Source organism: Bidens hawaiensis, unplaced genomic scaffold (genome assembly GCF_021521415.1).
Source record: "Bidens hawaiensis isolate Kalapana, Puna unplaced genomic scaffold, B.hawaiensis_p1.1 tig00022304_1, whole genome shotgun sequence".
In the NCBI taxonomy this organism is placed as follows: Eukaryota; Viridiplantae; Streptophyta; class Magnoliopsida; order Asterales; family Asteraceae; genus Bidens; species Bidens hawaiensis.
In genome coordinates, this window is record NW_027493463.1 from 332013 (window position 1) to 347547 (window position 15535).

Here is a 15535-nt window from a genome sequence, read left to right on the forward strand (position 1 = left end):
TGCTGAACAGGCTGCCAAAAGGCAAGCTGACATTATGTTTGAAACACTAGAAAGGGAGAGAATAGCCCAATCTATGACAACAGAAGAGTTTGGCGAACAAGAAACTCTGATTGAACAAGCCAATATTGTCAAGACTCTTAATCAAAATGATGATGCTGAGTAGAAAGTTATTGAGGTGCTAATCAAGATGAAACAAGCTGAGGAAGACGACAACACCTTAGCATTGGTTATAAGAAAGTTCGCTCAACCTGAAGCACCAACCACTACTGAAAAGGTTACTGATGAAACAGATAAACAAGTGGTGACAGATGAAGTTGGAGAACCAATAATTGTTCAACTTGACAAGAAATGGACTGAATATGCAAAGAAACTTGCTAAGGAAGATGAAAGAAAAAGGAAAGAAGATGATCAAAAATTTGGAAAGAAATATACAAGAAAGAGATGCAGATATGATGGTCATGGTCATAGTGATGATGAAGTGAATAAGAAAAGAGCAAAGAAGCCTGATGATCCTGAGTATTTTGTTGAAAGCCCTAAGGAACATGAAAGCCCTGTGATGGCTGTTCCTATTCATATTGTCATGCCAGATGCCGGACCTGACTGGATTGAACCTAAAATTGAAGCACTTGATGATTCAACCGAACAAGATGATGATACTGAATTTGATAAAAGTGCTGAGGATGATAATGATGATGACAACAATGATGATGACAATGGTGGTGATAATGCAGAAATTCCTGAAGCAATTATATCCCCTCAAATTGAAATAACTAATGAGCAGAGGGATAACATACAACAAATTTTAGATGATGCAAGGAGAAATAATCCTCTGATTTTGAGTTTAATAAGACATGGGTACATATTTGAAAATTTGGCTTCTTTATCTGACAAAGAGTTGCAAAGACTAGTTGATAAGGAGGATCATGAAATCAAGAAGAGGTTGGAAAAGAAGAATAGAGATTCCTTGAGATACAAGACATATTTGAAAATGCATGGTTTGTCTGAGAATGACATAAGCAAAATGAAATTTGATGAACTTGAAATGAGTTACAAGATAATGGTTGAAACATGAATGAAAGAAGAATGGGAAATAATGATGAAAAAGGCAGCAGATCAAAAGGATAAACTTGAAAAGGTGTACAATAAATATGGAGGAAAGTGTGGATTTTGATAGATCATGGTTTGCCTGTTGAACTTGTTAAAAAGATGAACAAGAAGGAAGTGAAACATGAGATCAGTATAATTAACAGAAGAGTTCAAAAGGAATCAAGTCCTATAAAGAAAAGACCAAGACTTGTGATTATAGCTGAAAAGGAGAAAAATGAGAAAAAGAAAAGATGGGAGGATGAGAGGCTCACTTTGCTTGATAGACTGATGGAAGCAAGAGGGAGTTTGAGTATGATTGAAGGGATGAATAGGAGTGAGAGGTTAGCCCTAATTGATGCTGAACTAGAAAAAGATAAACAACAAAAGGCTCAATCTTCAAAGACTGCTGAAGTTCCTATCATTGTGAAAGTAAAACCAGAACCGGTTGAGCATAGATACCCTTGGGATGATGAAGAAAGAATCAAGACATTAAAGGGAATTATGTTAAGAAAAGGAATGAATGAGAATGTGTTTGATCTTCTTGGAAAAGCTCAATTAGAAGAATTCTTTTATGAGCAAAAGGAAGAATGGATGAGGATGGAGGATGAACAAAGGAATCCACAAAACTTTGAAGCTGGACCATGTGGAGTGAGGTTTGTACCTGCAGGTCAACTTGAAAATGAAGTTGTGATTATGATGATTGAAAAACTGGCTCAAGGGGTCAGTGATAGCATTGATGAGTTAAGGGCTATATCTGTTGAGATGATAATCTCAGTTTATGAGAGTAAATTTGGGGCTTTGGGAGGAACTAAACCCAGAAAGGCAATACCCTCCAGACCCTCGGCCTCAAGAACAAAGATTCCTACAACTACCACAGCTCCACAAGGACAAAAGAGGCCACCAACTGATGTGGACCTACCCATAAAGCTATTCTATGACCCTGTGTCTCAGACATTGAAGGTAGTGATGGAAAGTAGAGAATTAAAGGAGATTATCTTTAAAGATGACTTTGCTGATTACAAGAAGGAGCAACTAGAAAAATTGGCAAGTCTGGAATTGTATGACTATCACAACAGAAACAGACTTGCAGGCAGGCAGCAGAATGACCTGTCTAAGTATCTAACAAGTGAAGCAGAGATGGGATTCCCTTTGTTAAACAAGAAGAAGAAGTGGAGATTATCATAGTATGAAAAGACCAAGAGAGGCAAAAGGTTAAGTGACATCAAATGTGCTGAATTTGGCTACATCTCCAAAGTAAGGAACAATGATCCTTTGGCCAAAATGATGACTTGTATAAGTATGAGAAGAAGGATGACTAGGCCCAACCATGAAGTTCAGAAGAATGGTAGAATTGCAAGAATTGATAATAATGAGAATGATGGATCCTACATTCATAGGAACTCTAATGGAGCTGCATTGGGTACTATTAAAACTGATGAAGATCTGACTTTCCTTCATGATGAGGATCTGAAAGATATAATGAACTGGACACTTCCTGTCAATCATCCTCATGAACATCAACTGTTTATATTCAAGGAAAGGGTAGGAGCAGTGAGAGTAGAAAGACGACAAGCAGCCTATACCTCAAGAAGATGAAGACCATGTTTTAGCTTAGGTTTTGCTTTGTAATGTCCACTGGACATAATTCTCACTTTGTAATAATTTGACTTTGTTATGTAATCTGATTTTGACAAGTTATGCAATGGATGTGCTCAAGGATTTCACGGAGTGTTCTATCTTAAAGAATGGACAAAGGAATTTTAAGGAACAAAAAATATCCTTAAGGAGAAACTGGAAAGGGCAAGAAGGAAGAGCATGCTTGAGGAAATGATGTGCAGTTGCAAAGTGTAGATAAGGAAACATATCATCGAGAACTTCATGCACAAGCTACCTAAGACAGCTAAAACTAATGAACATCACTCGATTATTGCAATACAAAGGATAAACCGGTAAGTTAGGAAGCTAAGCCGGTTCAAGAAAGGATGTGAATACAGGAAGTATTCCTTTTACAAGGACTAAGCAGGTTTCAAGGACGAAACCTCTTATAAGGTGGGTAGAATTGTAACATCCTGGAATTTCTAAGAATAAATAATTAATATATTATTTATTTAAGACCGAAAAGTTTACTTGAGTTAATAGAAAAATAGTAAAATAATAAAGATGGAAGGATAAGTAGGCTAATTAGATGTAATTATTATGGACCAAAAAGGAAAGGTGGGCCTAAGGCCCATGGGCTTAAGGGAGTATAAATACCCCTTAAAACCCTAATCCTTTCCATTTTCATACATTTATACACCATAGCCTACACCATCAAAACACACACTTAACACATTTCCCGTTTTTGAGAAAACCACCGACAAGGACACAAAGATTCCCAGAGATCTAGCCGTCGGATCGGTCTCAAATTTTAACTGAGTTTTCATGGTATATAAATGAAAATTCCCACTGATTAGATCTTCGATCATAGGTCGGGAAGTACGATGTTTATTAGCAAAACCGTAGCAGCTCAAAATGAAGATTTCCGGCCACTGTTCCACTATTCCGGTGACTGTAGCGGCCGTTTCCAGCGAAGTTGAGCTGATGAGTTTGTAGATCGGGATGAGGCGATTCCGTGGCCGCTTGAATCACTCAAATCGGAGTTCGTTTGATATGGTTTTGAGCTTCTCGAGTGATTTCAACAAAAACCTCAAAGGTACGTTTTGTTAAAAAGGTTTACTTTTCATGAACGGATTTACATGAAAATTGGTAGGATGATAGCTCGGGTCTAGACAAATAGTAAAGTTTCAAACTTGAAGATTAAAATGGACTTAACGAACTCATGGTTATGAACGGCTCGTTTAAATAAACCCTAGATCTAGTTTTGAACGTTTTAAGCCTAAAGGTCCAACCATTATGGTTCCCCGGGTTAAGACTTATTCGGAAATGGATGTGGGAACGTTTACGGGAATGGTTAACATCATATCAAGGTTTGAATGTTGTTAAAACCAAACCCGTAGCTGCTGGTTAAGTTCGCCTGCTGGTTAAGTTTGCCTGCTGGTTAAGTTCGCCGCTAGTTAAGTTCGCCTGCTGGTTAAGTTTCCCACATATAAGTTCTCCTGATATACAAGTTCGCTTATATCTAAGTTCGCTTATATACAAGTTCGCTTATATCTAAGTTCGCTTATATACAAGTTCGCTTATATCTAAGTTCGCTTATATCTAAGTTCGCTTATATACAAGTTCGCTTATATCTAAGTTCGCTTATATCTAAGTTTGCTTATATATCTAAGTTCGCTTATATTGAGACCCGGATACCTGGCGACGTGTAAATGTATACATATACGTGTATACACTTGATGGCATGCATCGTAAGGACCTAAGGAGATAAAATACATGAATGTTAAAATAAAGGAAAACCATAAAATGCTAAGTAGAAGTAAGCTAATACTAGGCCATTAGAATAGATCGGACGAGTATTGATACGTGAAACTTATATACACTTAGCCGAGCTCCATTAAAGTAGGGATTAACAACTATCGGAGAAAGAAGCAGAGTTCAGGTGAGTTTCTAGCCCCACTTCCTTGTTATGTTTTCGGGGCTATGTGCATACTCGATGTGATAGTTAATACACTTACCTTAAGTGTTAAGTGTATGCCTTGTATGATGATTGCTTGATGGTGCATGAACGATCTTCGGATATTGCATGGACCGTCAGGTGGTAGTTAATGATATGATTGATATATATGATGTATGAATGTTGTATGTATGAATATATATGATGTATGAATGATTAAGTATGATGTAAGTATGATATGTTGCTGGTACGTGAACGCTCTTCGGAGATTGCACGTATTGTCAAGGAAAGTACGTAAAGGACATGTATGTTATAGTAGTACGAAACAAAGGGAGACCGGACGCTAATAATATCCGAGGATGGAGGGTGACCGGACCCTAATAATATCCGAGGATGGAGGGTGACCGGACCCTAATAATATCCGAGGGTGGGGGGTGATCGGACCCTAATAATATCCGAGGATGGAGGGTGACTGGACCCTAATAATATCCGAGGATGGAGGGTGACCGGACCCTAATAATATCCGAGGATGAAGGGTACCGGACCCTAACAATATCCGAGATATGTAGGGCGAAATGCTCTTTATAATGTAAGGTTAGTTACGTGTGTTTTGTGTTTGTTAAAGAAAGAAAGTACGAAAGAATGAAAGTATGTCTATGGAAGAACGATGAATAGGTTAAGTATGTAATATGTATCTTCGGATACGTATATAAGTAAGTATGTGAATGTATTGTATGTTGCCTGATTAACTAGAACTCACTCAGCGTTGCTGACTTTTAGTATGCACGCAGGTGAGCAAACTAAAGAGCCGGCATGAGGATGGAACATGGCATGGATTAAATGACAGGCATCTGAAGATGGAAGAAACGATGTTTTAAATATGATATTTTATGTTATGGTTTTAAGGAAAAGATTAAATGTTTTGTAATAAACGGTTAAGTTCTATATTCCGCGAAAGTTTTTATTAACTCTGATTATTAGAACTATGTCGATGAGTAAATCCAATGTCCAAATGTGAGGCACCAGTAACGGGGCCTTACATCTTTCAAAATATAGCAAAAACTACCCTAAACTAAACTATTATCCAAGTTTGTTTCCACTTCCTAACCTCAGGGACTAAAATGCAACTTTTGCCAAATAATATCCAAACCCGTTAAACCAGGAACCCGTTTATAACCAAACACGTAACCCAATAGTTTTTCTTGATCCTTAATTCTCATCATAACAATGGAATTTATCTATGCTTTATTCACTTTATATATAATCGTCTCTGCCGACTCTGTTAATTTGGAAACGAGATAAATATGACACGTATTGATTATGTTCTTGGTCGCCTATACTCGTTTCTGATTATTCGTTATAACATGCATTATATTTCAATTAAACTGGCCTGCATAATCACAACATTATCGCCATCCAAACCCCCATATTTAATTATATTATGATTGCTTATATATCGCCATTCTTGACCTTGTTCATGCCGGCTACTTAACGAGAAATTTAACTCTCGATTAACAACTGTATAAGGTAACCAGTTATATGTTTTCATTCGTTTTTGTTTCAGTAACAATACCCCTAACGTCAATTGGACCATGTATAACGAATTAATCGATTTCTGGGCTCAGGGTTCCTAAATGTGTATGGAGCGATTTTAGAACGGTGAATAAAATTTATTTTTCATGTTATATTCAATTTAACAATTAGAGCAGTTGGTATAGAGTGAGTGTTAAGACCTGGTGGTCGCGGGTTCGAATCCGGCCACAATGGTTTTTGGTTTTTATTTTTGGTCAGTTTTATTAATAATTTTTAATAAATGATCATTTAATTATTAGTTGTAAATAAATAAATCTTATGAAAACCGACATCATGAAGTTATGTCTTTTATTAAAGTTTCGTGAGAAGCTCTCATTTATTTATATATATATATATATATATATATATATATATATATATATATATATATATTATAAATGTAGTTAGTAGATTTTTCTTTAAAAAGGTTTATACAAAATATTTATTTACACCTTACTGCATATTATATTTATTATGATTATCCATTTATTTATATTAGTGTCTTATAAATTCAAATAATTAAAAGTATATCTCACTTTATATTTTATTAAATTATTTTATTTAATTTAGATTTTATTATTTCAAGCATATCTTATATTAATTAAATTATTTAAATATTTAATTATATATTATATCATGGGTAATTATTGAGGAATTTATAATGAATAAGACTATTAAAAACAATGACCGTAGAGATTAATCAATAAATATCTTAATCACAAACATAACCCAAATACATCGAGATCTCAAATCTATTATACGCATTATCTCAGTTGTTAATAAATCATAATATTAAATTATGTTAAATCATTTATAATTAATTTATATTATCCTATTATCTAGGAATCCTTGTCGGTGTATCCCGAAGGGTTCATCATTCTCACATCATCATTTTATTTTGTTCATCCGATCAGGTGAGTACCACATTCCCCATTTTACTTCTTTTTCCATGTTTTTGGGACATATGCGTAAATTGTATTTCTCATATATACTTATACACAAAACTGCAACTATTGTCTTATGTGTTAACAGCTTATACTTTATTTGTTTATGTGCTTATATTATTTCGCATTCGGAGAGGTCCAACATAATGCAGAATAGTATGATCATACGCCAGTCGTTGTAGCCTTTGTGCTTCTTGACATCTTAGTTATACTTGCTCATTTGGTTGATTTGTTATTCTCATATGACTTGTTGCAATTACTTATTTTTATATATACTATATGTACATCTAAACTGGTGTGTTGCTCACTCAACCTTGTGTTGATAAAACTATTTTATTTTCAACGCATATGCAGGTTTCGTTTGATGTGAAGTAACTGAAGTACAAGATCACTTAAAGATTTATGCTAGAAGAAAATTAATGAGAATATATAATTTATGAATTTTGATTGTTGATGCACTTTGCTTTTATTTGGATATTGTATAAATATTTGTTTCGTTTGAAATTTACTTAATAGACATTGAAACTTATAATATCGCATATTAGTAACCTTTGAAAAGCTGTGAGCAATCAGCTCACGCCCCGGCATTTCCGCCGTAGGTTGGGGTGTGACAGATTGGTATCAGAGCCAAAGGTTTAAGATAGGCCGTTAGTGGTGCCTTAGTAACATGATTAGGAGCCCCATACGTACTTATTTGTTTACCTGATGTGTTCTATTTGATTGTTTACAGTTTACGTAATTACTCGCTAAATTAAGTACTTATTTAACTGTTTAATTAGTTATTTATTTTTATTGTCATGCACACACACACAACTCCGAAGCTATGCTTCACCCTCAAAATATCTTATTACTCCGAGACTATGTCTCATTCTCAAAATATTTTTATAACTTCGAGGCTATGCCTCAATCTTAAAATATTTCTATTATATTAATTAGATTGCCTTTTATTGTCGGAAATTTCTTTACCAATTTCCTAGCTTTGTGTTTTCTCGTTTTCACTTAAAACTAGAGAGTGTGACAAGATTCCCCGTCATAGTGGAAATTGTCATGCGACCGACACTTTAATTGTTTAACGTAATCGGCTAAACGATTACACCATTTATTGTGTTTTATTGTTTTTTTAAAATGTCTAGTCGGATGTAAAACCCATGGGACGCCATAGACACGCCAACTTTACATTTGCAAAATTTGTTATATTTGCGATATTTTGTTGGAACATTATCATCCGTGGTGATACACGAGATGTTTCAACTACTTATGCTTGAGTTCCTTTATTCGTTATTTAGTTTGGTCGGTTAAATCGTCATATAACGCTCATGAGCCGACAAAATTAATTGATTCGTTGATTCGTTAATTAAGTTGGGCCATTCAAATTGTCATGTAATGCTCATGGGAGGCCAACTAACACATTTGTTTTGGTTTTGGTATGCTAATAATTTAGGGAAACAAAATGTCATGGAAAGCTCATGGGAAACCCAACACATCGAAGAACACTCGTTATTTGTTTATTTGTTTGATTTTATACGAAACGATTTATTATTTGATTTAATTATTCTATTATTCTATTATTAAATTAATCAGTTTCTTACTTACTAAATCATTTTTGAACCAAGATCTATTGATTCGATCTACTCATACACTCAAAACATTTTTATTCTCCTGGCCGGATACAAATTATTCATTCATCAATATTCGGTTATCACGAGTCAATCAAAACAATTTACACTCTATTATTAAATTGGTTTTCCTATTCATCTTATCACGTTATTATATTATCAGAATATCAATTAATTTAAATAATAGTATCACACAATCTAATAATCGAATAACTTTCTTATACTCATGGTAACATATACATAAACTATTAAACATATTTCAGGTATTCAACCTAAAAAAATTTAATTTGTTAAAACATGGCAAACCTTGATAAGACTTTTTCACTCATCAAAGTAACTCATTGATTTTTAATTTGAGTTCTAACTTATCCTTAAGTTATGAATAAACATCAGCATGACATACTTAAGTTTCGTTTTACACAAATAACTCATGAAATCTACACAACCATCCAATCTTCTCATTAAATCACATCTTTATTAATCATAGAATATCTTCACATCAATCATTTAATTCCTATAACCGCCTCATGGCCACATGTTTAGTCAAGGAGATAGCTCCTGCGATCTCTAAAATATATATAAACTCAATCTCTAAAACATAAATACAATCAATTCGATCTTGTTTATAAACTTCTTCGCTAATAAATTCAATTCTTTTACCCCTATTTATCCTCATAACGACAACAATAACAAACGCAAATCTAAAACATCAACTATATGCCGCCAATCAAATTAACAATCAATCTCAACAAAGTCATAGCGTCTCAAACAAGAAACTTTACGTCAAAATTCACTCGTTATGCTTCACTTACCACTATCATTATTCAGTTCAATCCTCATATCATTTTGTACCCAATGAAATTGTTTGGTTATCTTGTTAATACTTGCCACATACCACAAGGCGCTCCACAACGGTCCTTGCCGTCTAATTCTAGAACCTACACTACGATGTTTGCTAAAGTTATATACCTTGCCACCTGTAATTGCTACAATTATGGAAACCCTAATCACATACGCCATGTGTGTTCCCGATTCATTCATATTCATCAAGCTCAAAGTTTCCAAACTTACTTTATTAAACCCTATTTTGCGACCTAATAAAAATATTTCAGTTCAATTAACTTTAATTATTCAAATTTTTATAGCACTAATTAATCAAGTTATTCATAACTAAGTTTATTAAAGAAAGTGTTCTATCTAAACATAATTTACCATTCTCAATCGTATATTATAACAAATCTTTATTCGATTTTTGGAGTTAAACGATTTTCAATTTTAATAATCTACTAATTTATAAGTTGATTTTGCTCATAAAATAAAAATCTATCTTTTGCAAAGTTAACTGTTTGCAATACTATACTTTCAAAATATGTTTGAAATATTAATATTAAAACAACTCAAAAACTCAACTCATTTTAGCAATATTTTATACAATGACTACTTTATAACCAAAATGTATTAAGATTCTTGGTTTCTTTATAAAAATCATTTTTATCAAATGTTTTGCAACCCACACGATGAGATGAGTTATGTGGACTATCCGACGATCTAAGTAATTATGGAGGCCTACATAATTATCGAAGTCCTCGCATGGAAATCATAATGCGTGCAATTGCGTGTCATAATATAGAATCGAAATTAGTTGGGATAATGGTACAAATGTAGAGATGATAAGGACATGGTGGATACGCCGCTGGTACATCCTATATATAAGTGTCCTTATCAGATTTTAATTTGGAGCGTCGTTTTGACTATTCAAAATTCTGTGTTATGATAAATTTTAAAAGTTATATTTAAAATTTCTTTTTGTAATGGTTTTGTTATAGTATCATCTAATTTCGAGACGAAATTCCCTAAAGTAGGGGAGACTGTAGTAACTCGGATTTTTATATTATTATTTTAATAATCGTGACCCGACCGGTTTATACGTTCAGTAAACTTTATCAGTAAAATTATCGCGTTTATTAAGTAAACTAATTTGTTTTTATTTACTTATTTAAAATATATCTCTTTCAAAATAAGGCAAAAACTACCCTAAACTAAACTATTATCCAAGTTTGTTTCCATTTCCTAACCTTAGGGACTAAAATGCAACTTTTTCCAAATAATAACCTAACCCGTTTAACCAAAAACCAGTTTATAACCAAACCCGTAACCCGATGGTTTTTCTTGATCCTTAATTCTCATCATAACTATGGAATTTATCTATGCTTTGTACACTTTACATATAATCGTCTCTGCTGACTCTGTTAATTTGGAAACGAGATAAATTATGATACGTATTGATTATGTACTTGGTTGCCTATACTCGTTTCTGATTATTCATTATAATGTGCATTATATCTTAATTAAACGGGTCTTCATAATCACAACATCATCGCCATCCAAACCCCCATATTTAATTATATTATGATTGCTTCTGTATCGTCGTTCTTGACCTTGTTCATGCCGGCTACTTAATGAGAGAATTAACCTCGATTAACAACTGTATAAGGTAACCAATTATATGTTTGCATTCGTTTTTGTTTCAGTAACAATACCCCTAACGTCAATTGGACCATGTATAACGAATTAATCGATTTCTGGGCTTAGGGTTCCTAATTGTGAATGGAGCGATTTTAGAACTGAGAATAAAATATATTTTTCATGTTATATTCAATTGAACAATTAAAGCATGTAACATCCCAAAAATTTCAAGGATGAAAATTTATATATTATTTGTTTATGATGGGAAAGTTTACTTGTTATAGTAGAGAAATAATAAAAGATTAAAGATAAGTGGAATAGACTAATTAGATGGAATTACATATGGACCAAAAAGGAAATATGGGCCTAAGGTCCATGGGCTTAAGGGAGTATAAATACCCCTTAAACCCTAATCCTTTCCATTTTTATCCATCTCTACACCATAGCCTACACCATCAAAAAAACACACTAATACCATCCTTTATCTCGAGCCAAGATCCGAAGGTGAAAACCCGAGCTTGTTGGTGCTAGATCGTTGTAACAAACCAAACCTAGATCAAAGACTAGACCGTGTTCATAAACCGACTGGTTTAAGGTACGTTTATAACGAGATCTTGTTCATTTAGGTTTGGATTCATATAGTAATCTTAGATCTGTAACGCGATGATTCTTGATTAAAACCATTAACGATTTATGGGTTACCTTTTCAAATGAGTAACCGGATTATAGATGAATGTTTGGCTGATTGGATGATTAGGGTTTGCTAGCGCGATGATTCTAAGTCTGTTCATACCAAGTTTGTGTTGTTTTATCATGATTGAGGTTTAATCCTGAATCTGATAGATGTTGACTGTTCTGGGTGTTCTTGACGATTTTGACTTTGACCCTAAGTCAAAGTCTGGATAAGAACATATGCTAATTTGATAGGACAAACGAATCAGGTCATTCGTTATGTGCCCAATTTGCTATGATCAGAATAACGAATCAGGTGATTCGTCACTCACCAATTCGTTATGTTAAGATAACGAATCAGGAGATTCGTTATTCACCAATTTGTCATATTAAGATAACGAATCAAGTGATTCGTCACTCACCATTCGCTATGTTAAGATAACGAAACAAGTGATTCGTTACTCACCAATTCGCTATGTTAAGATAACGAGCTAGGATAACGAATAAGGTAACGGATCAGGCCATGTTCTGATAACGAATTAAGCCATGAATTAGATAACAAATTAGGCTTAATTCGTTATAGCGAGCAAGTGGGCGAAGTAGATAATAATCTAAATCCTAATGGAAAATGTGTTAAGACAGTTAATGGAAATAAAAATTTTTCCAAGCTGACCTAGCAACTCGACCCCAGCCAGGGGCTCTGCGCCTTGGAACCTGCAAGGGGCTGCCGCCCCTAGAACCCCGCTACCAGGTGCGCTGCCCCCGGACCCCCGTTCGTTGAGGGTTGTAATTAAACTAGAAACACGATATGGATAGTAATAGTTAATTGATACGTGTAATTGTTATACAGTTTGTCGCGCACAGCTAAAGAAAGGAGTAACTGTTAACGGTGAACATAACCGAGTTCAGGTGAGTTTCTAGCCCCATTCCTTGTTATGTTTTCGGGGTTGTGTGCATACTTGATGTGATTAGTTAATACACTTACCTTAAGTGGTAAGTATATGATGTATATGATATAATGGATAGATGTGAATGATTGTTTGTCGGTATGTGAACGGTCTTCGGATATTGTGCGTACTGTTAGGTTATAAATAAAGATATGAATGTTATATGTAATGTATGGACGATGTATGAACGTTATGAATAAATGTTTGTCGGGACATCAACGATCTTCGGATATTACACGTAACGACAAGGAGTATGACTGTTAAATGAATGATGTGAAGAACGCCTAGAGTGTTCTTATGCTATGATGTAATTGTTGTATATGCAAAGTAAGTGTATGCAGGTACAGGAAAGGTAAATGAGTTCTACGTCTGACGTAGTAAGTTAGGATGGCAAACCCCTCTAACTTTCGTTGGATATAGACTTGGCATGTGATGGCGTAGTTAAGGACTGCGGGCCTTATACGTGTTAAAGATGATAGATGAGAACGTAGTTAAGGACTGTGGGCCTTATACGTACTTCAGATAGGAGCCAATATAGGAAAGGACTGCGGACCTTATACGTGTTGTAATTGTATTGTGGTAGCATAGGGGAGGACTGCGGACCTCGTACGTGCTATGAACTAGGTTGCAACATAGGGAAGGATTGCGGACCTTGTACGTGTTGTTATTGTAGGATGGTATAGGGAAGGCTTGCGGACCTTGCACGTACCATAAGTGGTGAACATAGGTAAGGACTTCGGACCTTTTACGTATTCACGACGTTGAGTATAGGCATAGACGACGGACTATGAACATACTCTCGGTAGGCTGAGGTAGGTAATAGTATGTATGCATGAATGTAAAGGTAACTGGTTAAGTATGGATATGTATCTTCGGATATGTATGTATGTATGATATGTGTATATATTATATGTCGACTAATTAACTAGAACTTACTCAGCGTAACTGACTTTTAGTATGCATGCTGTGACATCTGCCCCGATCCGACCCGACCCAGGTACCCGTTTCTCTGATCCGATCTCTTTCTTTTATGATTTAATATTTATTTATATACAGTTTACTTAATAATAATAATATATTTTCCTTCCCGCCTCTTTCTCTCTCTTTCTTTCCGCCGTCTCGTCCCTCTTCTTCTCTCTTTCCGTCTTCTTTCCCTCTTGTCGCCGTCCCGCCCTTTGGCCTTGTTTCCCTCTCCTTGCTGTCCTTGTTCCTTCCCGCCTAAGGTTGTCTGCGCAGCTCCACGCGCCAGACTCCTTACAAGGAAGCCTGCGTGAAGACCACCTGTTACTGCGATACGCGAGACGAACTGTCCCCGCAGCGCGCTAAGGATTTTAGTTCTTCCCGCGGCGCGCTATGGCTACCGTTCTTCCCGCGACGCGCTAAGGAATATAGTTCTTCTCGCGACGCGCTTAGAATTGAAGTTCTTCCCGCGGCGCGCTTAGAAATATAGTTCTTTCCGCGGCGCGCAAAGGTTGGTTCTGTCTGCCTTCGCGCTCTCTTGATCTTCTGTGTCTGCCTTCGCCCTCGCGCGTGCGCTCGAATCTTCTCGCGCGAGCGCTCGAAGCTTTCTCGCGCTGTCTTGTGTCCTGTTTTAACTTGCTGTTTACTTTTGTGTTGTCATATCTCCGTGCTGTTGACCTAATCTGCTTTATGTCTGAAAAGTTACTTTCGGCGCAGCATGCGCACCAACCCCATTGGTTGGCAGAAAAAGTAACTGACATTATCTTTTGAGATCTGCTTTTCCATGCTTGACCAGTACCTTTATCTGAACCGCCCATGCCTTTTTACTGTTCCCTGTCAGCCTTTTTCTCTTTTTCCCTGCTGCCATATCTTTTGATATCTTTTACTTTTCTGAACTTGCTTTTGATATCTTTTGTTATCTTTTGTTTTGTCTTGTTCTGTTTGTCTTGGAATCTTTTCCCCTTTTTCTGGATTCATGTCTCCTAGGGTTTCTCTATAAATAATAATATTATTTTTCCTAACACATCACACACAAACACTTAATTTAACCTCCTCCTTGCTCTCTCTGCCGTCTTCCTCTCTGCCTCCGTCTTCCTCCCTGTTCTGCCCTGCTTTTCCGGTAATATATATATTATATATAATAATTTACTTATTAATTATGTTAACTTATAATCAAGACTTAAAACAAATCATTAAAACAATAATCTATTTATATGTTAACTTGTGCTTGTTTAAAGTTGGTTCTTGCTTTATCTTACACCGCATCGTTTATCAAGTGAGTAATCTCGTACCTAATCCCTTTTTATTTTTAATGTTTTGGGATGTTCATGTGTTCGTACAAACTTGAGTCTTAAACTGGTTTATGAACTTTAGTCGCGCAGTATCCCATGTGTTGAGGACGTTTACTTGGCTGTTTATTTGTATGTGTGTATCATTAACCGCTTTGTTCGGCCTATTCCGAAGTTTTCATGGATCCATTTGATGAACACGGGAGACCTATCGTTTACGGTTTTCTTTGTTTACACTTGCACAGATGTTTTCTTGTTTTTGTGCTCAATTGGGAGCACGGATTGAACTATGAACTATGAGCTATGATCTATTTAGGCTTGATCACAATCTGATTACACCCTTGTTAAACACCAGACATACACGTGTTGCGCGCAGATTTATTGTTATCTATGTATTGTATTAAACTTGATTTCTCACCAACACGCAAGT